This window comes from Papio anubis, chromosome 13, assembly GCF_008728515.1.
Source record: "Papio anubis isolate 15944 chromosome 13, Panubis1.0, whole genome shotgun sequence".
Classification (NCBI taxonomy): domain Eukaryota; kingdom Metazoa; phylum Chordata; class Mammalia; order Primates; family Cercopithecidae; genus Papio; species Papio anubis.
In genome coordinates, this window is record NC_044988.1 from 41,414,306 (window position 1) to 41,438,808 (window position 24,503).

The 24,503-nt window shown below is 37.3% G+C and overlaps 2 long non-coding RNA genes and 1 pseudogene across 2 annotated transcripts in view; 2 read left to right on the top strand and 1 right to left on the bottom strand.

The window, feature by feature from the left end:
- The window catches only part of LOC116270016, a 209,810-nt gene that overhangs the window by 152,066 nt on the left and 33,241 nt on the right, over window positions 1-24,503 (top strand). The window lies entirely within an intron of this gene.
- On the bottom strand, window positions 406-5,676 carry LOC103878331. The gene is made up of 3 exons (XR_002517597.2): window positions 5,234-5,676; window positions 2,974-3,095; window positions 406-756 (listed from the first exon to the last, which is right to left on the bottom strand). It is a non-coding gene; the product is annotated as an uncharacterized LOC103878331 (long non-coding RNA).
- LOC101019381 lies at window positions 18,654-20,485 on the top strand (annotated as a pseudogene).

Sequence of the window (24,503 nt, forward strand, 5' to 3'; positions counted from 1 at the left end):
TAGTAGACTAATCTCTTTTTCTCACAACCTGCATTGAATTCATCAGCAAATCTCAATGTCAGTAAATGCACAATCCAATCTAATTTTGCCATCTTCACTTCCAACACCCTAGCCAAAGCCATTAAATTAATTCCTTACACTTTGATTATTTTGATAGTTCCTTTTTTTTTTTTTTTTTTTTTTTTTTTGAGATGCAGTCTCACTCCGTTGCCAGGGTGGAGTGCACTGGCGGATCTTGGCTCACTACAACTTCTGCCTCCTGGGTTCAAGTGATTCTCCTGCCTCAGCCTCCTGAGTAGCTGGGACTACAGGCGCATGCCACCACACCCACCTAATTTTTGTATTTTTAGTAGAGGTGGGGTTTCACCATGTTGGCCAGGATGATCTCAATTGCTCGACCTCATGATCTGCCTGCCTCGGCCTCCCAAAGTGCTGAGATTACAGGCGTGAGCCACTGCGCCTGGCCGATAGCTTCTTAAGTAATCTCATTTTTTCTAATTTGCACCACTAAATTTCTCAACAAAAAGACTCTAAGTCATACAATAGGATATATTTTCTCTTCTCAAAACCCTCCAGTACCTTTATAATATTCCTAATGGAATCCGATATTCTTACTGTGGCAACTTACATTTCCAAAATGTGTCTACAACGCACTTACCATTTCACATGCTCTTCAGTAATACGATCTTGCCTCTTCTCCATTAAGAGATTGAGTTTATCTCTACATTCCTTTGCTTCTGAGGGGCTTTGTGACTGCTTTGAGAAATAGAATATGGCAGAAATGTTGCTGTGTCAGTTTTAGACACAGCCTTAACTAAATTGGCAACTTCCCCTTCTTACTTCTTGGAATGCTCAATTTTAAAGTTTATTCTTGGGGCACTGTCTCTTAAAAACCCAGGCCCCATTTTATAATAAGCTCAAGACACATAAATAAGCCACACATGGGCTCTTTGTCTGACAGCCCTAAAAAGCACCAAACAGATAACCAACACCAACTCAGACAAGTGACATGGACATAAAGCCCATTGAATCCTCATATGACTGCAGACCCAGCTGAAATCTGACTTACATCCTAAGAAACTACAAGCAAGAACCTCACTCTCAGTTGACTCAGCTTATGGAACCAGAGAAGATAATGATAAATTATTTAACATAATTTATTGATAAATCATAACGGATAACAGAATATTTATCATGACCTACAAAACCTTACTTTACATGGCCCATCAATAACTACACGATTTCATCTCTTATCATTTTTCTCCTTATTTACCTCATTCCAATCACACATCAGACTGCGCTCCTTAACATTCTTTAGACATGCCACGCATCTGTGTTTACCTCAGGACCTTTGAATTTGCTCTTCTCTAATTATAAGTGTTCCTTCAGATAGTTATTCTTATGGCTGGCTTCTCTACCCTTTTCACTGATCTGTTCAGATATCGCCTTATTAAAAAATTTTCTGGCCTGGTGCAGTGGCTTATGCCTGTAATCCCAGGACTTTGGGAGGCTGAGGTGGGTGGATCAACTGAGGTCAGGAGTTTGAGACCAGCCTTGTCAACATGGCGAAACCCCATCTTTACTAAAAATACAAAAATTAGCCAGGCGTAGTGGTGGGCACCTATATTCCCAGCTACTTGGAAGGCCAAGGCCCGAGAATCCCTTGAACGTGGGAGGCGGAGTTTGCAGTGAGCCGAGATCGTGCCACTACACTCCAGCCTGGGTGACAGAGTGAGACTCCGTCTCAAAAACAAACAAACAAACAAACCAACAACAACAAACAAAAAACAAACAAACAAAAAACCTTTTCCTTAACCAATCTTAAAAGAACAACAACAAATAATAGGTCCATTTACCTTCAGCACTTCTTTTGCTTTTGCTTCTTAATTTGTTTTAGCCTTCCTTTTCGCTCCAGATTTATTGGAGTATACTTGACAAATAAAAATGGTATGTTTTTCATGTGTGCAATGTGATGTTTTGCTTTTCTGTAGTGAAAATACTTAAGGTCTACTCTCTTAGCAAATTTCAAGTATGTATAATACAGTATTATTCACTATAGTCACCATGCTGCATATTAAATGTCCAGAAATTATTCATCTTGCAAAAATAAAACTTTTTACCCTTTGACCAACATCTCCCCATTTTCCCCACTGCTCAGGTTTATCCTTTTTATAGGGCTTATTATTATATGGCATGTTATATTTTCCTTTGCTTGTTTTTATTAATTGTTTATGCATTAAAATGCAAGTACTCTGAGGGCAGAACCATTTTGTTTTACGTTTTTACTGCTGTAGCTCTAGCACCTAAAAAACTAAGCTGGAAGCTCAATACTAATTTTTTCAATGAGCAAATTAATATTAATGGAGGATGGTTGGGTGAATGGAAAGATAAGTGGATGGATGATGAATGAATGGGTACATGGATAGATGAATGAGTGAATGAATATGAAGTGGTGGTAATAAAATGGTAAATTACATGATTTAATCTTAAAAAGCCATTAAATAAAATGATAGCATTTTGCTGAATTGCAGTGGTTCTTACGCCATGCTTGATACTCTTTTTACATTCAGACAAGTGTTTCTGTAGTTAAATAGATGACCACAGTGAGATTTTATAAACTAATGTAATGACACTTGTGAAGAGCAAGGACTGACATAGCTTATCACTCAGAAGAGGTAAGTTTTAATGGGGGAGAGAGAGAGAAATGTGAATACTCTGGGCATAGCTTCCCAGGAGGCCTGCCTCAAATTATTCAATGACCAAGGGAAAAAGACTAGGTGACTATGATGGAAAATGAAATATTTAGTGGGAGATACCAGAAGACTTTCAAACAGATTGGGAGGGGTGCCAAAAACAGCAAAAATATCGTATTTTGAATAGTGAAGCTGTTATGTCCAGAAAGGTTGAATGAAATAGATTATTTTCGTGTATAGAATCAAACTCAATATCCGGAGTACAAAAGGCTTAATTTACCTTTTTGTGCCTCCAACGTCAGGCAATTAGTTGAAACCAAAATCAATTTGCTGAGAGCTGGGCTTTGACTCAAAGAAACCACAAGTTTTGGCTTGGTAGTTGCAGCTGCATTCACTCTGTTGCTAGGAAAATCAGGAGAAACAAGTTATGCAAAAGGGTTCCAAGGTTCTGTCCCTTGCATTTTCCTTACAAAAACAAATGGTCCTCATCTTTCTGTTGTTATTGTTTCTTGGTTTTGATTTGTTTTGTTTTTTGTTCAGTCAGCATTGTGTTCTTAAGCTACAGAACTCTTTTTTCTCTTGAGAAGCCAAAAACAAAGTCCTTGAAAGGTGTTACTTTAGTGTGTGTGTGTGTGTGTGTGTGTGTGCGCGCATAATGGTGCTTTTTAACTTTTGGAATTCTGGAGATTTTAAGAAAAAAGCAAATGCAAAATATCAAATGACTTAGACATTATTACCAAGAATAGCAGTTATTGTCACATTTTATAAATGTTTCATTGCCTGCCACAGGCTTTTAAGGTTGGCATGATTTCTGAGGACTTCAGTTCAAAATTTAGGTAAGGCTTCAAAATTCGAGAAAACATCTGTAATTATACAGTTCATGGTCATATTTCTTTCACAAAAAATAAAGTTAACTCTTACTTCTTTTTGGTAACACTTATCTGTAGTTAGTACATAGACACTAAATAGTTTATGTTGCTTTGTGTAGTAATTAAGGTCTGTACAACAAAATATAGTGACAATAACAGATTTGGTAACTAGCTTAACCTGAATTAGCAACCCATATCTACCACTTACTAGCTGTATTCCCTTGGGAGTGTTATTTTTAGTTTTCTCATTTGTAAAATGGAGATAACATTGTATATCCTCTGGGAGTATTAAGATTAATGACATGTCAAATGCTTAGCACAGTACATGCCACACAGTTCTCAGTTGTTATTCTTAAAAGTCAATTCTGTTTCTGCATACTATTCATGCTTATGATTCCAAGTAAATAATAATTCATATGTGCATTCCACTGCAATTCCTTGTTTCTTAAAGCCTTCAAAGAGTTGCTTTTATATACAAGGACATAGAAATCTGCATTAAAATAGGAATCAGCAAAGCATGAGGTTTTTGCTAAGAGATGAAGGTCATGGGTTTTTCTTTTAGCACAGATTTAAGAGAAACAGCTCTAAGCCAGAAGAACTCCACTGCTTTCCCCTCTGCTTTGAGTTTAGAGGCAGGCAGGCTTGTAATACAGAACCCTGTGCACCACAGGGTTGGTTTGGCAGGCAAGCCATTTGCTATTTCTGAAGCATATATGTTGCTTTCTGTTTCTAACATGCCAGAGGCTCTTCTCATTGCCAAAATTTCTCCTTTGTCAAGCTCCATAGGAAACTGATGTAGTCCATGCTCAAAAGACATCCAATAAAAAGCTATGAAGCTGCCACTGATTCACATCTCCACTGGAGGGAAAAAAAAGGAGTTGCAGGATGTCAGGTCAGTCTTAAAAAGTTGTGCTTATGTTATTACAAAAGGCTAAGGATTCAGCTTTTAAAATATCCCTCTAGGGATGATAGCTCTGTGAGGGAATGGAAGACGCCATTGAAAAAAGGCTACTATCTCTGTCTTGCTTTTATAAACCCTTTATAGTTTTCCTGAAAGGTAATATCATGCTGTTGTGAGATCTTCTGGCAGAATGTGGGTTTCCATTTGTGATTTCTCATCAATCATTTTATCCCAATAAATAAGAGCAGATAGGGTTCCATTTCCCACCCCCACCAAAGACCACAGACACATCCATTTTAACCACCCCACATGTAAAAGCCTTGAAAGCAACAATACTCCAAGAAATCACTGTCTTTACTGTGAAAACATTTCAGTGCTCATGAGCCTGATCTTATCAAAGCAGTATGTAGAAGTTTACGAATTGTTCATGGTCATTTTTTCTTCATATTTGGGAGGAAAATGCATCTACCCTTTTTAAATACATTTTGTATTAGTTACTGTACAGGAAATTCTGCTACAATAAAAATACTTCAAAATGCTGAGGTTTAAATGAGATTGGAAAATATTTCTCTTTTATTAAGAGTTCATGGGTGAGAAGGCTGCAGTGGCAGGGGCCCATACCCTTCTGTCTTCCTCCCCTACCATTGCCCAGGGTGTCAGACACACCTGTGCGGTTGAAGCTGGAAGCCCCCATGATTGGGTTCCAATAACATAGGTTAGGAAAAGGTATACCACAGCAAGCATTTATATCCATAAAACTAGGAAGTTACCTCCATCGTTTTCACTCACACCCCTTCTTGCCCTAACTTATTCACATCTCCTCAGCAAGGTGCAATGGAGTCTGGGAAATAAAATCTTAGGTGGACAGCGACATTCTCAGCCAAATCCTGATCAGGAAATAAGAAAGGAATGTTGGATTACTGAAAATAAAAAGATGAGAATTGGTATTGTTGGATATTTGACCGTCTCTACTGTGACTATGGTCTGGGAGACTATGCTAGAAATTTCCCCCTGGTAAATTTAATTGCAGTCCTAGGAATATCTGCTTGTAGAATATCAAGTTGCCTTAGTCTGGAATGTTGAAGGAGGCAAACTTTTGGATTAATGATCTGACAAACTATAGGGGTTTGATATTTTTCTTGCAAAGTTTCCTCTTCCACACACACACACACACATACACACACGCACATGCACACAATGAGGGAGGGGAGAAAAAAGGTTTGTGCTGTTGTAACTAATTAAAGAAGAAAAAAGAACATAGGTAAATTTTCAATCAGATTTTAAATAAATGCCATTGTTAGTAGAGACGGATTTAAAAGTATTAAAAGTCTATCTATGAACCACATGTCATATGCAACCGCAGTCATATGAAGGAGAATAAGTAACCAAAAACAAAACAGGAAAGGATTATGTACCCTTAACATACTACATTCAACTACAGTCTTAACAAACCAGAACAGTTGCCAAAAAAAGGAAAAAGAAGAAAAGACTATGACAATCCATCTGACTTTGCCAGACTGAGAACTAGATGCAAAAATGATGGGCGGGGGAAAGCAGCTTTCCCTCAAGTGCAGAGAAGTTACAATTTTATCCAGGCAGAGTGAAAATTCTGTCCCCAGCCTTTGTCAACAGCTCTTTCTCACTTGTACTGGGAGTCTCTGCCAGCCTGCGTCACTGCAGGGTATAGGCACGTGCAGGGCTTCCTCACTCCCTGGAGTGCTTACACATCTTAGGAAAGCACTGAGAAAAGTACTAAGACAAGGCTTACCATGCTGAGAGTGAGGGTGTTCATGGACTATAGTGTTAAAAGAAGAACTTCAAACTGCACCTGACTCTATAGTTCAATCAGAAAATCCAAAGGGATAGAAGATGAGACCTAATTTCAGGCCCATAAAACATCATCAAAGAACTTTGAACATAATTTGCAAATTGACCGACAGGTAAGGATTTTTTATATCAACGTGACCCTCTTATTGAAATCTGGAAGGAGACTTACTAGCGCCCACGTGGATGGTGGTAATTATGTATATGGACTAGTTTTGAACTGGAGAGATCTTCTGAACTCAAACATAAAAACAGAAGCAACAACAGGCCTATTAATAGAAGCTATAGAAAAGGGGATGATGCCTTGATGATTTTGAAGAGGTACATATCTTTAGAAAAAGTCTCTGTTAATACCATTAGGGAGCTACAAAGAAAGAACACCTTGAATCAAAAACAGAGATACAATGGGAATTGACAGGAGAGTGGGAAAGGAGGAAGGGAGGAAGAAACAGAAGAGAGAAAACCTAAAATACAAAATAAACATTAAAATCTTTGGAGGCTATGAAAGGTTGAGATAGATAAAATGACCACTTAGATAATACATTTAATATTTTTACTCATAACACACAGGAAAATATTTTTTTTTTTTTTTGAGACGGAGTCTCGCTGTGTCGCCCAGGCTGGAGTGCAGTGGCCGGATCTCAGCTCACTGCAAGCTCCGCCTCCCGGGTTTTTACGCCATTCTCCTGCCTCAGCCTCCCGAGTAGCCGGGACTACAGGCGCCTGCCACCTCGCCCGGCAATTTTTTCTTATTTTTTAGTAGAGACGGGGTTTCACCATGTTAGCCAGGATGGTCTCGAACTCCTGACCTCGTGATCTGCCCGTCTCGGCCTCCCAAAGTGCTGGGATTACAGGCTTGAGCCACCGCGCCCGGCCAAGGAAAATATTTTTAAAGAGGAAAATAATAGATAAATAATTTTTAAAAGGTAACAGGCATTCAACCTAACAGGAAGATTATAGAAATTCTATCAAAGACTTATCAGTTTTCATTGGAAGAAACCATGAATATAGAAATAAAGCAATAATGACAAATAACTAACATATATGAATTATTTACCGTTTACTAAGTGTCATAGTCCATTCCTGCTGCTCTAAAAAATATACCTGGGACTGCGTAATTTATAAAAAAACTAAAATTTATTTCGCATAGTTCTAAAGCTTAGGAATTTTAAGATCAAGGCACTGGCAGGTTTGGTGTTTGGTGGGGCCGTTCTATCAATGGTGTCCTTGTGGCAACTTCCCCACATGGTGGAAGAGCTGGAAGGGCAAAAGTGATGAACACCGTATCCTCATATGGCAGAAGAGATAAAATGGGGCTAAACTCACCCCCTCAAACTCTTTTATAAATCAAATCACTAATCCCATCCATGATAACAGAGCTCTGGTCTCCTAATTACCTCCTGAAGACCCCACTTCTTAATACTGTTACATTGGACATTAAGTTTCAACATGACTTTTGGAGGAAACACAAACATTCAAACCAAAGCCCTAAGTATCTACCATTATCTCATTTAATCTCCAGGAAAATCTGATTAAATATATTCTTACCTCTATTTAATAACTGATGAGAAGAAGTTTGCACAGAATTTTAAATAACTCATCAGAGTCAGTAGGTGGCAGACCCTGCAAATCTGGTCTGTCCACTTCTAGAGGTGCACTTCTAGAACTTTATATCTACTTCACTTGACTTCATTATGGAAATGAAGAAAAATCTGAGTCTAACATTTGAAAGGGTTTTGTGCATTCCAGTGGAAAAATAAAATAAAAAGCAGTTCTCTGTAGATATATCCTAAGGCTGAAAAATGTTTGAATTTCAACAAGTAGAAAAAAAAATCCTGAAGGCATTTATAAAGAAAAAAAAATAGGTTAGCTACAAAGAAAAAAAAAAAAAAAGACCAGTTTCAGAAGTCTATTTCTTGACGTGAAACACAAAGAAGACACAGGAATTTTGAGGGGTAAAGTTTAGGATCTAAGAGGTCCCTGCCTGAACAAGTTGTCATTCATATGTAAGAAACTCAGAGAAAAAATGCTCAGTTACACAAGGACTCTTGAGATACTCTCTCCTTTGTAAGAAGATTATTGCCTAATCTAACTGGGTAATGTAACTGATAAATGTCAAAAATGAAGTATTCGAGTGGGAAAACTGTTGTGACAGAGTAGGCTTAAAACAATGGATTGAGAACATGAATTAATGTGAACTCTCTCTCCGTGTTTAAAGAACAGTGACATGCAGTTAACCTGCTTTGGCTCTTAGACCTTTTCCTGGTTCTCCCTGATTAGTATTTTCATGGTTTCCTCTTGCTGGTATGGTTTCCTCTTTCCTATGATGGTAGTTCATCAACAAGCTCAAAATAAATGATGATAGATAGATAGATAGATAGATAGATAGATAGATAGATAGATAAAATTAATAAGGCATTGAATTTCCTTATCTGAGTACTAAACTAGGCTCTCAACCATGTGAATTTTCATTTTTACTTCGAATGCTTATAAGAAATTCTTCTTTGTATGTATCATATATTAACTATGGTTTCAAATCATCAGGATCCTTGAATTCATATAGGGGCTTTGAGACACTATTTGGTAGATAGGTATCAAGGGCCAGGACATCAATGGACCAGACCTCTAAAAACTGCCCTCCATGAAAACAATTATTTTTGACTTGGATTTGAAACTTTTTGAAACTGTAGATGCTCTCCATTAGTCCTTCCTAATGATGTTAATCATGTCTGGAATGAGATGTATGTTGTTTGGTGAAGGCTGGTAGTTGGAGAGAGGAGGCTGACAGTGGGGAAGACTATATGCAGTATAAGGTGAAAATATGTTCATGTACATTGTATAGTTTTGCTTCTTGCTATGGAGTGTGAGAACTGGAATGGTCCCATGTCACTGCCAGACACCACAAGAACAATGAATTTTCCTAAAGTTTTCCAGCCATACTAATCACTATTCTTCTGTCATTCACTAGAATGCAGAACACATCACAACTATTAATGTAGCAGTGAACGGTCTAGCATTGGGTGGGGGAGGTAAAAGAAGTAAATGGTATAAAATGACTGACAATGAGTACTAAAAGTACATATTAAAATTACTGTATAGTTATGTGCAAAATAATATTTAGTTATTGATTATAAACTGAATGGAAGAATAAGTTTGAAGATTTCATATGGTATGTAAAATTTTAGAATTCAAATTAATAAAATTCTCATAATCTAGGTCTATAATTGACTAGACCTGTGTTAACTTAGACTTACAAATAAGGAAGGTATTAGCAGAAGAAATTAGGCTAAGTACATTATTTTGAAAAGGATAACTTTACATTGTCTTTAATCATTAGCGATATATAGATACACATTTGTATTTAATATACTGAAAGACAACTATGGCTAGTTTACAAAACATTTATAACTTCCACATAACCTACGCGAAACACCAGAAAACAAAACATAGTTTCTCTGAAGAAAGTCAAAAGAGAAGGAAATGGGAAAAATAGTATAAGATGAGAAAAATGATTGACAAACCACTTGTAAATATTAAACAATAAATATAAAAGAGTTGACAATGTTGGAATTTAGATAACAGTATGACCCCCTTGTTGTCCATTGCAAGGCCAGATATAGACCCTTTAAATTCCCATTGTTTATCTTATAAATGATTAGCTGAACTATTTATCCTCAAAACTATCTAGACATAGATATAAACATGTACTGGTTGGTTAAAAACCACCTGTCACCTGTAAAAGCACACCATCTATAACTTCTCTGTTCCTCTCTTTTTTTTTTTTTTTAATTTTTATTTTTTTAAAAATTTATTTATTATTATTATACTTTAAGTTGTAGGGTACATGTGCATAACGTGCAGGTTTGTTACATATGTATACTTGTGCCATGTTGGTGTGCTGCACCCATCAACTCATCATTTACATCAGGTATAACTCCCAATGCAATCCCTCCCCCCCTCTCCTCCCCATGATAGGCCCCGGTGTGTGATGTTCCCCTTCCTGAGTCCAAGTGATCTCATTGTTCAGTTCCCACGTATGAGTGAGAACATGTGGTGTTTGGTTTTCTGTTCTTGTGATAGTTTGCTAAGAATGATGGTTTGCAGCTGCATCCATGTCCCTACAAAGGACACAAACTCATCCTTTTTTATGGCTGCATAGTATTCCACGGTGTATATGTGCCACATTTTCTTAATCCAATCTGTCACTGATGGACATTTGGGTTGATTCCAAGTCTTTGCTATTCTGTTCCTCTCTTTAAAGTCTAAGGCAAAACCAAGCTGTGAGACCCTCTGATCTTTGGATCTGGGGTTCTGTTCCTGTTTCAGCAGCCTCACTAAGACCAAATCCCTTAGTTGCTTGTTTTTTGTCTTTGTGTTGTGCCGTAACCTGGATAGGACTGGAAGCCCACCTCTGGATCCCCATCTTCTCCCCTCAGTGACTGAGGTCTCTCCGGCCAGTTGTGCCCCACAATTTGGGCATCCCACAGTGAAAGCAGTGCCTGAGTCCTGTGCTCCAGACATTGTTCATGACAATATGGTAAAGATTCGACATTAATTATTTGTTTTACTGCTCTTTTGGTTTGGTTGCCAGCTTTTGTTTAACCTTGTTACTGGAGGAAACTCCAATGCGCACCTTGACCCCCTTCAAAATCCCTGTGAATTATGTGTTTTGCCATTATAGCCACAATTCAGTTCATTATCTCCATTTGGCATAGTTTTACTAAGGATTATGTCTCTCACCACCAGTTAACTCCTCCTGCTCCTTCTTTATCTCCAGCAAACTCACACAATTTCCTCACTCGAAACCATCCTTGAATACCATCACTGCCATTTTTCTTACCAACGATTCCTCCTTATTCTGTGTTTTCCTTATTCTGTGTTTTTCTTTGTTCACTTTTGGACCTTACTCCTCCTCTTTACCCTACCCTGGTTCCATTAAATTCTCCTGCTTCCCAGTTTTCCATTCCAACCCATATTATTGGCCTTTCCCTACCTGTAATGAAGAATCAATGACCTGAATACCCATTTGAACAAGTACACTTTAAGCCTTTGTCTCACTTAGATTTACATAGTACTGTCAATGACTTTAAAGACACCTGTAACAACAGGGAAGAATTTAGTAACAATTCAGTCTGGTCATCAGCACATGTTCTCCCAGGCTCCACTGATTTATATCCACTTGTGCAGCTGCTTGTGGGCCTGGGAAATGGACTATCAAAAACGTCAGAACAGTCCTGAGGCTTACATGCAGGCTAAAGCCATTGGAGGAACAGCTTATTAGACAGAGATGCAACATATTATAAGATGGAGAGATGAATCCAGCGTTAATTACAGATGTAGATTAGAATATGTTTGAAAGAGTTAGGCGCAGTGGCTCATGCCTGTAATCCCAGCATTTTGGGAGGCCAAGGCAGGCAGATCACGAGGTCAGGAGACCAAGACCATCCTGGCTAACACAGTGAAACTCCGTTTCTACTAAAAATAAAAAAATTGGCAGGGCGTGGTGGTGGGCGCCTGTAGTCCCAGCTACTCGGGAGGCTGAGGCAGGAAAATGGCGTGAACCTGGGAGGCGGAGCTTGCAGTAAGTGGAGATCACACCACTGCACTCCAGCCTGGGCGACAGAGCGAGACTTCATCTCAAAAAAAAAAAAAAAGTGTTTGAAAGAACAACTCTAATGTTCTTGAGGGCTGAATCACCTCTGCCGTTGGTGTTAGGTTTCTTAAGGTCTTACAGCAAAGATTACAGATGTTATTTAAAAACGAAGTGGTGGAAGACTACTATCTCTGAAATACAGTCACTAGCTCAAAACCCTAAGGGCTCCATTGCAGACAAAGCCTAGTCAACACAATGCAATCTCAAGGCTTTATAATTCAAACAATTAGAATAAAAGGTGCTAGAGCAATCTGCTCCCTAAAAAATCATTTTATGTAGGGACACTTGCAGCTAGTGTAAAGAAATATATAACCTGGCCTTAAGATGCAAAAGGGAGCAAGATCAAAAATTCATCTTTCCAGTGGTATTCCTTCACACAACCATTACCCTTGTGCAAAAGGAGATGCAAAAATCATCCCATGAATGGATTCCCCTTCATCTTCCCAGTGAACACAAAAGCAAACTTTCCTCCTATTCTCCACCCACCCTCACTTGGAGCAGGCAAACCATACCTGTGGTGGGACTTGATCTACCTTATGACTTGAGTTTATCCAAACAATCTTTTGTCTCAGTAGGACTTCTCATTAACCTGTATAACTTTATGCTTAATTTCACTAATCCAGTAAACCTGGAAAAATATATTATTTCCAATTGGAATATCAGTATTCTTTGTTTTCTTCAACTTCCCTGGCTCTATACCTATGCTCCTTTGCACCTGAACAGTTCTTATTAGCCATGAGGCAATGGTTGCTCTTGTCAACACGTTCCACCCATCCCTTTAGTGAAGCAGTCCTCAACCTTTTTGACACCAGGGACAGGTTTCATCGAAGACAATTTTTCTATGGCAGACATGATTTTGGGATGAAACCGTTACACCTTAAATCATCAGGCATTAGTTTCTCAAAAGGAGTGTACAACCTAGATCCCTCACATGCACAGTTCACAATAGGGTTCACGCTCCTATGGGAATCTAATGTCAGTGCTGATCTGGCAGGAGGTGGAGCTCAGGTGGTAATGCTCACTAGCCAGCTGTTGACCTCCTGCTGTGTGGCCTGGTTCCTAACAGCCCACGGACTGGTAATGGTCCACAGCCTGGGGTTTGGGGACCCCTACTTTAGTGGAAACAAAGGGGTTCAGGACAACTGCAGGAATATCCATAAAAAAGAAACCCAAATCCCTACCCCATTAGGGTCTTTACTCAAGGAATTAGTAATTATCCCTCAAAGCTAACGAAACTCCTTGACTGACGAATGTGTTAACATAGCTGCTTTCCAAGTATTCTTCCCCTTTTCGATCTCCTTTAGAGTCAGAACTCTACTTAAATTTAAGAGAAAACAATTGCTAGCACCTGAGGCTGAAAAAAACGAATTGGAACAGGCTGAATTTTTTTTTTTTAATTCAGATGGTCTTTGGAGACACCTAGTCAGCTGCCTGATTTCTCCTCAGTCTTTCATCTGCAGTGCAGTTCAGTCTCCACAGTATTATACATCATGGCACAGAAAAAAAGTCTCCTTCACAAATATTGGTGCAGATGCTTCAGCAGTCATTATAAGCAGGTAATCTCAACTTCCCCCATTTAACAGAAACATAATCCTGCCAAAAATATAAAGGTAGGGCAAGAACAAGAACTCGTTTTTATGAGTGAGTGAACCAAAATTTTAGAATGAAAGCTGGAAGCTCTCTATTTCTATCTCTGTGTGTTCACATGTGTGTGTATGTGTTCCATGAATGGGACATATATGCAAAGCAGCCCCCAAATGCAGAAGGAACGGAGACATCAAAGAACAAGGCAGACAAATCCAGTTTATCAGTAAAGCGTGAATTATTTAGGAACTAACAAAGGGAAGCATGGTCTTGGGTGGCAAGACAGGTAGATCTCCACAGCACTACATTCCAAACTCAGGGCTTATATAGCATGGGGAAAAGGGGAACATGCTCGATAGGGTCTACTAAAGGTAACTCCAGAACAGGCAAGGATGCTATGTGCATCATACGCTATAATTTGTGCAATAACAGCAAGGTTGTATTGATTTAAAGGCAAGATGTATAGTGAGTACACATTTTTATACTAAGGACAGTAAATAAAGTAGGAATAAGGAGGCACTCATGCAACTGGGGTTAATCGGAAGTCTACATGGTGAATTAGCATCAAAATGGAGTAACTTTTATTTCTATAGTGTACATGAATGTATGTAGGCTACATGTGTAATATTATCCTACCTTCAAATAGTATTATCAAATTATATTATAAATCTCTAAAAGGAGATCTATTCCGACTAGTTTACAGATAAATAAGCACTTATATAAACTGAATATTCTTAAGATTCTTAGAAATTAAGGAAATTGAATTTCTAATACTTTCAGTGTGGAAAAAAGTGTTCTTATATAAACTGCTAAACTCAATGTTTAATAGTTTCTATAAACTCAAATGTTTATAACTCAAATGTTTTCAAGAATTCAAGTACACATAAATTAGGTAAGTCTTTGACAGCAAGACTCATTTAATATTGTTCTTTTATCAAAAACAGGGATGCGTTCTGAGTTATTTGTGTTAACACATGTTTTTATTCTACTTGGGCATGTTCACCCTAAACTTGTACAGGTTTACTCATCAAATAAGCTTGCGTTACATAAAATAGATATCTAAGATGATTATGAAATGTTTAATCAAATTGACTCATTATTCTGACAAACTTTAATTCAACAGTTACTCTGTTTTGTAGCATGACAATTGGTTGGAAGATATTTTCCAAGATATTTAGTAACTTAAAACCTTAGACTTATGTTAAGTAAGATATATAATGGGAAGTCATTAAATATCTCGATTATTTCTAGTAAAAAAGGATACTGAAGCATAATTATGAGCTTTATACTTTTTCTCTTATTTTGATGGTACAGAGAGACTGTATACATATCTGAAGGAAGTGTATGGCTATAAAAAGTTTTAACATGTAAGTTGTAAGACTAGCTCTGCTAGTCTGTTACAAAATGCTGGTATATAAAAGATAGTTCATACTTATCCACCTCATAGATTTTCTTGGAAGTAGAAGCTACTGTGGTTAAAAATTATAACCCATGTAGGTAAGAGAGACTTTACAAGGAGCAATTGTGGCCAAGAGGAACAATTTTATATGCAATGTATGGAAAAATAGGACAACTTTGTTCTGAAGTAAAATGACTGGTTTATCCAGAATAAGAAAGAGGAGAGTGTGTGAAAAAATCTAAATGGATATAGAAAGTTGTAGAAGGTTCATGGAAAAAGAATTTCATATGTTAGGCTAAGGCTCGATGGATTTATTTAAGGTTGTTTAAGAAGAGCTTTTGTATTAAAATTATACTAATACAAAATTAGATTAGATTTGATTTTCTTTCTGTAAAAATGACAAAATTTACACAGATTATTGGTCTTCTCTTAAGAGTTTAGAAAAGGTTTTTCTTTACCTTCTGAGTAATCTGACAAAAGTACAAAGATACTGTGTCTTACCAGAATAGTTAACTGTGTTGTGTGTTGACTGTATCATGTCCTTCATTAATTAAAAGAACAAAGTCTTCCTACTTTTGATCAAATTTCATGATAATTTCTAACATTTGCTGTCTCCAAATCAAATTCTAAATGATATGTTTTGCATCTAAAACTGTCTTTAGGATTTCACAGGGTACATGGAAAATCACAAAGAATTTATTTTTTTCACTTTATACAAGGAGAAATGCTAAAAATAATTATGTTTATTTCACATTTTGAATTACATAGGAAGAATTGTAAAATCAGAAGGGATGCTTAGCCTTCCCTGGGTTAAATCAATGTGGGTAAAATATTATTATTATAAAAATTCCAGAAACTACATGCTGTGTGGGAAATTCCCAGGGAATCATCAATATCCTTACGGTCCATGTATTTTTTTCTATTTATGAGAGTCCCAGTAATGCTTTGCCTGATTTTAGATAAAAACAATATGGTGTTTTTCAGTCATAATTTTAGTAAATGTTTTAAAAATATTAACCTGATTGTAATTGTATCCTTTAACAAATTAAAGAATTCAAAATTCAATAAGTTCTAGGGCAGTGGTTCAATTGAGGATTCATATCATTTAACCTATGAAGTTTAATTCATATGTTTAGGACTTACTCCAGGCTTACAAAATCTTTTTACTTTATAATCTTGATATATTCTAACTTGATATATTCTAAAATTGATATAATCTTCATATATTCTAATTTACAATATTGATATAATCTTTATAATCTTGATATACCATGTTGGGTATATTCATGGTACATTACATTTAGAGAAATTTGATGTTATATCTGAATATTGTTTTCTCTATAAAGATATGGCCATCCATTTTCATATATTAGATTTGTATTCATTCTTTGAATGAATACAAATTATGTTTGCAGATATTTTATCTAAAACTTTTTTGGATTGACTATTTTGTTTTCCATGCCATAGAAAAAGCCATTTATCCTTATTAGTTGAGTTTTTTGTGTAATTAAGTCACATCAGATCTTTCACTTTTAAAAATTATTAGTAATAACTTGACTACAGATGCTTTAATCTACAAGTTATTTTATTTTACTCTGATCCCTCCTTGGAAGCCCTTGCAAATCTGTCTTAGAGATCCAGGACTCTGTCAGGTATATGTTTCTTATGGCATTGCTTAAAACACCATTGAAATCATACCAATGAATTGAATCAGGATTTCCAGCTCCAGTGAAGAAGCAGATGTGTTCAGAAAACTGCTAATCTAAGATCAAGCAAATTAAAAATTAATTACATATGAAGGAAAGAAGGAAGGACGGAAGGAAGGAAGGAAGGAAAGAAGGATAATTATGGGCTCTGCATGGGATATTGCTAATATGTTAATATTCTATTTTCTGGATATTAATAATCCCTTTATATTTTCTCTTAATTGACCTATAATTCATACCAAGTTATTAAACTGTGCTTTTATAGAGAAATGAAACGTTCATTTTTTCCTTCCTTCCTGACCCCTCTGGAATTCAGAAACTTATCAGGTATTCTCATTTTCATGGCAATGTAATTATTTTTATAGGATCAATAAGAATCTACTCTTCTTATTAACAATACATAATTAGAAAAATTGATTATGCAACCCAGATGTTTACTTGAATTTTTTTTTGAGAATGATACTCATTTTATCAGATTGCTCAGACACTTACATGGAGTGACCAAGTTGGCCTTAACATTTCTTTCCGCTTGACTCAACTTTAGAATGATGTTTTTCTGACTCTAGGCTCCTGGTTTCCCTATTCTTAGAGCATTGTCTTTACAAAAACTTATGTTGAGATTCAAAAGATGATATCCAAAAGACTGGCACTTTGACATGCTGAGAAGCCTTAGCAGCTGCCTCAGCATCAAGGTCCCTCTAACCTAGTCTTATTCTCCCACCCCAAGAGTATGAAGGGACTCTAAAATGTTATCTGCATCCACTGAGGAATGCAAACACACCTGGATGGACGTTTACACAAGATATTACCTGCCTCTTGGGCTCATTCAAGTTCCAAAGATAATCCTTTGCAAGTACACTTCTGTCTCCTGAGTCAATTTATTCTCCCTAATAATTATTTACTAGGTGGTCAGTCTGAAAGGGCTAAGAACACTGGGAAACATAAGATGTTAAGCAACCCACTCTCACTTTGAATGAATCAAACTCTCAGGGGGAGTTTCTCTTAATAACTCCCATGCATAAGAGGCTTTGCTTGTCTCAATCTTTGTTGTCTGGTTAGTTTTGGGAAAGTTTAATTCCAGGAGGGACTACCTGATGTCACAGATTAACAGGGCTGACTGGTGGTCCCTCACAAACTTGTGGGTTACTGGAGGCACTGAACATGCAAACACCATCCTTAACCATCTGTGGCAACAACAGTCTTTTGCTATCTCAGTCTTTTTCTCAGAGTAAATTTTTGGGGGGATCAGAAGAGACTACATATTCTGCCCCCATTTTATAAATGACACTTAAATCCATGGTATTCTAAGCCTGGAATGAATACCACCTCTGCGGCTTTCTAAACAAATTGGCTGTATTTAAAAGAAAAAAAATACTTGGAGCACTCTCAGCTTAAACAACTATCTTATTGGACCTATGAAAAGAGACAAAAGAAAGATATAGCCTTAGAAATTCCGTTGGCAAACCAAAACCAAAACTAAATGAAGAAAAATACCCAGAACTCAGATTTTAAATGGAATTAATTAAAATCCTGCCTGCTTTGGATGCTCTTTGGTATTTACAAAGAAGACATTCCAGCTTGGAGTCTAGTGGCTAAGATGGCCAAGATTCCACACTTTCACTGATGTGGCCGGGGTGTGATTCCCAGTCTGAGAACCAGTCCCTTGAAAATGTAAATCTTCTAACTCAAAATTTTTTAAGAAAATATTCATTAAAAAATTGTGGTACCCATTTGTTTTGTAATCCTTTCTATCCTTATATATTTTATTTCATGTTTTACTAAGTATTTTTTAAATCTTCAACTGTGGGACACTCAAGTTGTAGTAGGTCTTTGTGCGTAGGTGGTCAGCTGAGAAGCAGCTGAGAAGTGGGCAGATGAGAACACATGAACACAGTGGGGGAACAACACAGACTGGGGCCTTTTGGAGGATGGAGGGTGGGAGAAGGGAGAGTATCAGTAAAAATAAATAATGGGTACTAGGCTTAATAGCTGATGATGAAATAATCTGTACAACAAATCCCCATAACACAGTTAACCTATGTAACAAACCTGCAGTTGTACCCCTGAACTTAAAATAAAAATATAAAAAAGAAAGAAAGAAATATGGATTGTATTTCATTTGCAACCAGTGAAACATGCTAATTTATGAGCTATCCTTGGGGGGGGTCTGGATCTTGAGAGGTATGCAGCTTTTGCTCCCTCTTTGGAGGCATTGGTTAAAGCCATAAAGGGCTTCTTGGTTTTATTTTCTTGTGTGATTGTTTTTGTTTTCAGTCATCTGTTTAGATGTACCTTTGATTTAAAACTTTGGTTTATATCTACAGTGTGATAGTACTTTTTTTTCAGTTTGCCTTGTTTCTTCCACTGGGCCAGAGAGACAGCCTAGCTCCATCACTGGACATTGATCCTGTGAGAGGAGGAGGAGGGCCTCTCACAGGTGACAAGGGGAGGCACAGCTCTGCAGCAGCTGTTCTCTGGGCTTCAGTGAAAGGCTGACTGCTCCCAACATGGAAAGCTTGCTACTTTATATTTAAAAGGATTTTTAAAAAGCCGTTCTTTGATCTGCTTAATTAGAAGTAGATCTAATTAAGATCTAATTTTAAAAGTAGGCTTAATTAGAAGTTGATATTCAGATGGCCTGGATGTCCGGGTGCTGTGGCCAGTTTTGCTGATCCCAGAGCTTCTTGGGGGAAACCTACAGGTGGCCAATGGCATGCCCTGAACTTTTTCATGGGAAGATCTTATGTAAAAATGGGTCAACTGAAATGTCTGGAGAATGTGACTTGTGCCAAAGACGGACAGAGAACAAATGCACAGAAATACTGTCAGCCTTCCATGGTATCTCCAGAACTTCACAATTATCTCTACGTTGAATTTATTGCTATTCTTCCTCTTGTTTTAAGTTGGTTCTTTATTGAATGGTACTTGGGGGAAAAAAAAGTTCTAGTGCATTTTTTCAACACATCACTGGATTATTTGAATCCAGTATGGCAGCCATTATCACCTTGCTTGTAAGTGATCCAGTTGGTGTTCTTTATATCTGCTCATTCATGTTGAGTATTGACACTTTCAGATTGGTACACGATGCTTTACCACCCAAGTCCAGATTATGTTACCACAGTGCAAAGTACTCAGGAAGCTGTCTACCCACCACATATCATTGTATTTATCTACTATGCATTCTGCTTGGTATTAATGATGCTGCTCCCAACTTTCTGGTGAAGAAGATTGCATGTGAGTTAGGGACGTCTGACTGATTTAAAAGTATTTATGCTGCACTTTACTTTTTCCTAATATTAATCATGCTTCAGGTGGTTGGTGGAGGCCTTTTACATTATGCCTTCCCATACCCTATATTAGTGTCATCTTTGGTTACTCTAGATGTGTATGTATCGGCTTCGGGGAAATAGAGAACTATTATGATCTTCTGGTCAGAAAGAAAATACTTATTCTCTTCAGCCACTAGTTACTTCATGCTTATAGAAAAAGAAAAATCTTCATTTCCAGAGTGAATAAACTTGAGCAATATTTGCCCCTTTGGACTTTGGCACATACACCATCCATTTATTGCTTGTTCACTGCAAAAGATACTGAACTTTCACAGATACTCTCAGAAGGAGCCAATAGACACTGATATGGTTTGGCTCTGTGTCCCCACCCAAATCTCATGTTGAATTGTAATCCTCAATGTTGAAGGAGGGACCTGGTGAGAGTTGATTGGATCATAGGGGCAGTTGTCCCCTTGCTATTCTCCGGATAGTGAGTTCTCATGAGATCTTGTTGTTTAAAAGTGTGTAGCATTTCCCCCTTCACTCTTTCTCTCCTGCTACCATGAGAAGATGTGCTTGCTTCCCCTTCACCCTTCCACCATGATTATGGTTTCCTAAGGCCTCCCCAGCCATACCTCCTGTACAGCCTGTGGAATTGTGAGTCAATTAAACCTCTTTTGTTTATAAATTACCCACTCTCGGGCAGTTCGTTATAGAAGTGTGAGAATGGGCTAATACAGACACTGAAGGTAAAAATGCAAAATGCCAAAAAAACCTAAGAAGTGTTCCTAATTTAAAAAGTAAATAAACATAAAAAAGGAATTAATGAAATTCTGCCATTCATGAGAACAAGATTGTCAATATATCTTAATGCTTGGAGTTTTTTTGTTTTGTTTTTGTTTTACTTAATAGACTTTATAGATGGACTTATAGACTAGAAAAATACAAAATACCATAATATTCTGTTACATAGCATAATATTATCTATTACGTTAGTAGCCCATTAGGAATCACTTGCTTCTCTTAACTGTTCAGTTATTCTTTAAAGCAAAGTTATTTCTATGTACCTAGCAAAGTGTTGTTCCCATTTTATTAAGAAAAACTTTAACAAATATAATCTGATATCATTAGCAGTGGCATAATTGTGCATATCTTTTCTGTTTCTATTTGTTTTTCACCAATAATAAATTACAAAGACAGATATACTTACTATGGGGTCTGATTGCAAACATATAAATAAAGTGTATTTTTTGTTATCTGTTTATTTTAACCAATCCAGTATTTTCACATATTATATAAATTAAGCATATTTTACATATAGGTTTTCTGTTTATAGTTAATTTTATTGTTCCTACAAAGAAAATAAATAATAAAAAGCTTAACTACAAAGAAAGCTGGTTTCCCTTTAATTAAAAAAATAACTCCATTACAGATTTAATGTTATTACTCATAATTTGTCTGCTTTCTGTTTCTTCTTAATTCAATTTCAATAGGTTGTATATGTTCAGGAATTTATTTAATTTCACAAGGTTTTATAGTTGTTAATAATAGTCTCTAATGATCTTTTGTATTTCTGTAATATCAGTTATAATGTCTCTTCTTTTATTTTTGGTGTTATTTACTCGAGTCTATTTTTTTTCTTAGTTAATCTACCTAAAGGATTGTCAATTTTGTTTATATTTTTAAAAAAACAAATTTTGTTGATGTCTGCATTGATTTCTTAGTCTCAATTTTGTTTATTTCTGGTCTAATTTTTATCGTTTATTTTCTTCCACTAATTTTGGTAGATTTAATTAACTTCCTCTCCCACTCTGAAGGTCAAGTTTTGTTACCTACTTACAAATTGAACTAGATTCTGTCGTATTGCAAAAATGTAAACATTGTGGAAATAAAGATCACCACAATGAGAACAAAGCCTATTTATTTTGATCTTGTTATATCAGAGTTTACTATAATAAAGGATAAAGGCTGTCATTTGCATTTGCCAGAGACTCAAAGGCAGGCAAATGAATAGGGAAGCTTTATAAGGAAAGAAAGAAAAGCTTTTGGTATCTCCTGATTGTAGGCTGCTAACATGGGGAAAATGTAGTGGGGGCTAACTAGAGGGACATCCTATATCATTAATGAGGAGTATGTATCTGCTTTCTCTGGTTGGTCCTAAATTAAAAGCAAGAACAAAAAATTTGGCAAACTTAAAATTATTAATCAAGTCCTTCTCTTTCTTTGGACCAGGTTTTATGAAAGTTAGTGTTTGGATTTCTGGAATGATTGTTAGAGATTCTAGTCTGATTTCCATAAATCTGATTTGTCGATAGTAGGCTGGTTTTCTGGGCTGGTTACTGCAGAGAGCCTGTTTGCCATAGCTTGTGGTCATATCAATGGCTGCAGCCGCTCCAGACAGCCTGCCACTGCCATTACACCAGTAGTAGCAGGGGGGAGCAGCTAGGGATGCATGCTCCATATAGCCAGTGGGAGCTGGGAACAAGTGGGAGCCCTACCCCTTCTGAGTTGGGGCAGGAGCTCCCCAGATGCACTGCAGCTGCCCAAACCACGGCTGCAGTCCTGGTCCTCCCAATCCACAGATCAGGCTGGAGCCTTGCCCCACTGGATGCAGCTGCAGCTGCCCAAACCATGACTGTAGGCTCAGGCATCCCTGCACTATCTGGGGCCTGGGAAGGCTCCTACCCCTGCCCTTGCAGGCTCAGAAGTGCCTGCTTCCACTGTCTGGCCTTTTCTGGCTGTTGGCGCCTGCTCCAATTTTGAAGCAAAGTCGAGCCAAGCCTGGAACCATGAATGGCAGTAGGAGGCATCCAGATTCCTGTGTGGAAGGGGTGGGTCCCCAGTGATGCCCCACCTTCAGGCCAGAGAGGTCCCACCTTCAGGCCCCAGGCTCAGCCAGAGTAGAGGACAGAATGGAGAGATGACCAACTGCAGAGAGGAGCTACCCTCTAACTCTCCACGACCTCCTGTCTGCTGAGAGGTGAACACTCGATGGGACAACCTGCCTACAGAGAGAAGCTACCCACTGTGGGTCTCCCCTAAGCTATTGTAACACTCAATAAAGCTCTTCATTGTGCTCACGCTCCACTCGTCTGTGTACCTCATTCTTCCTCATTCTTCCTGGATGCAGGACAACAACTTGGGCAAAGGTGCCACCAGCCACAGAGGTTTATGGACAGAAAAGCAACATCCCAAAGATCCCATAACAATAGTTCTATTGTTATATACGGCATGGCCATTGTTTGTTTGTATATTCAGTCTTTCAGCCCATACCAAATTTTCAAGTTTTTCAGTTTTCTTTAATATCTTGTATCGCTTTCCAAACTAACACTTCCTAGTTTTCTCTTTTCTTAACTTGTCTACCTTGAAATCTAAAATCTGATACCTAGATCCTTATGAGGACTTTACTTTGCCTTATAGCAGCCCTTTTCCCCCAGGATCTGAAGAAGACTGTAAACTAAAGCCAAATGACTTGATATTATAAGGTTAAATATCATTTTTCCCTCATGACAAAAGGAAAACGAAACTCCCCAACTATAGCATTTTCTTTAGAAAATTTAAATTTTTAAATAGGTTCACTATTGTTTTGAGATGTGTTTCTATATTTTAAAAGATCCATAAGTCTTTATGCTAAGTGCCTGGCTCCAAGTTATAATTTCCTGCTATTTGTAAAGATAGAAAAAACTTTGTATTTCTTTTGGATAAAGAGAATTAGCATATATGTAATATACTGCATCTTTGTTGCTTATAAAAAGGTGATATTTCTTTATGTTTTTTATAATATCTTTAATAAATTTTCTGTGATGTGTATCACAGTATGTCTTAATGCTTTTTCAATATTAACACTGATTTGTTTTCTCCATTTGTTTAAGAAATTTGGTTAAAAGGAGATTTTATTGTATTTCACAAAGGAGAAAGCAAAATTTCTTCTTTCCCTTCTTAGATTCTTTTGAGGCACAGTCCTGAAAACAAAAGAAATATTAGCAAAGGAAAACAAGTAGTTTTAGTTTATAAAACATACTGTACTCATCACATAGGACAGGCCTCAGTTCAAAAGTATTTCTCTCTCAAGACAGTGGCTTAGGGCCTTTGCTGAAATAGTACTTTAACAAGGAGTCATAAATCCTACATAGTGACGACAAAGGAGAGAGCAGTTCTAGTCTTTTAAAAGGTGGGAAAATGTGAGAAGATACTAAAAGTTGTTCCCAGATTGCTCTGATGCTGGCTGGTCCTTCTATGGGCTGATACGCAAGTTCTGTCTCCAGTAAGAAAGGATTTGTTTCCTGGCATTAGGCAAAAAGAGGCTGAGGCTGACTTTCCAGTGTCTTTACCCTAACAACCCTTAACATGTCTGGGAAAAATATTTTGGTTTTCTTCCATTTATTTCCCCAGCAATATATACTGTGAAGGACTCATCACCCTAGCAGACAACACAATGGCAAGATTTCTCCCTGAATGAGTCACTGGCTGGGACACTAAGAGATTGTGGCAAAATCCTCAGATCATAAATATCCTTATACGAGTGTCAATCAAGACTGTGGATAATATCATGAAAAGCAGCAACATCTTATCTTTAAGAAACTCAATGAACAGTACTACGAAATA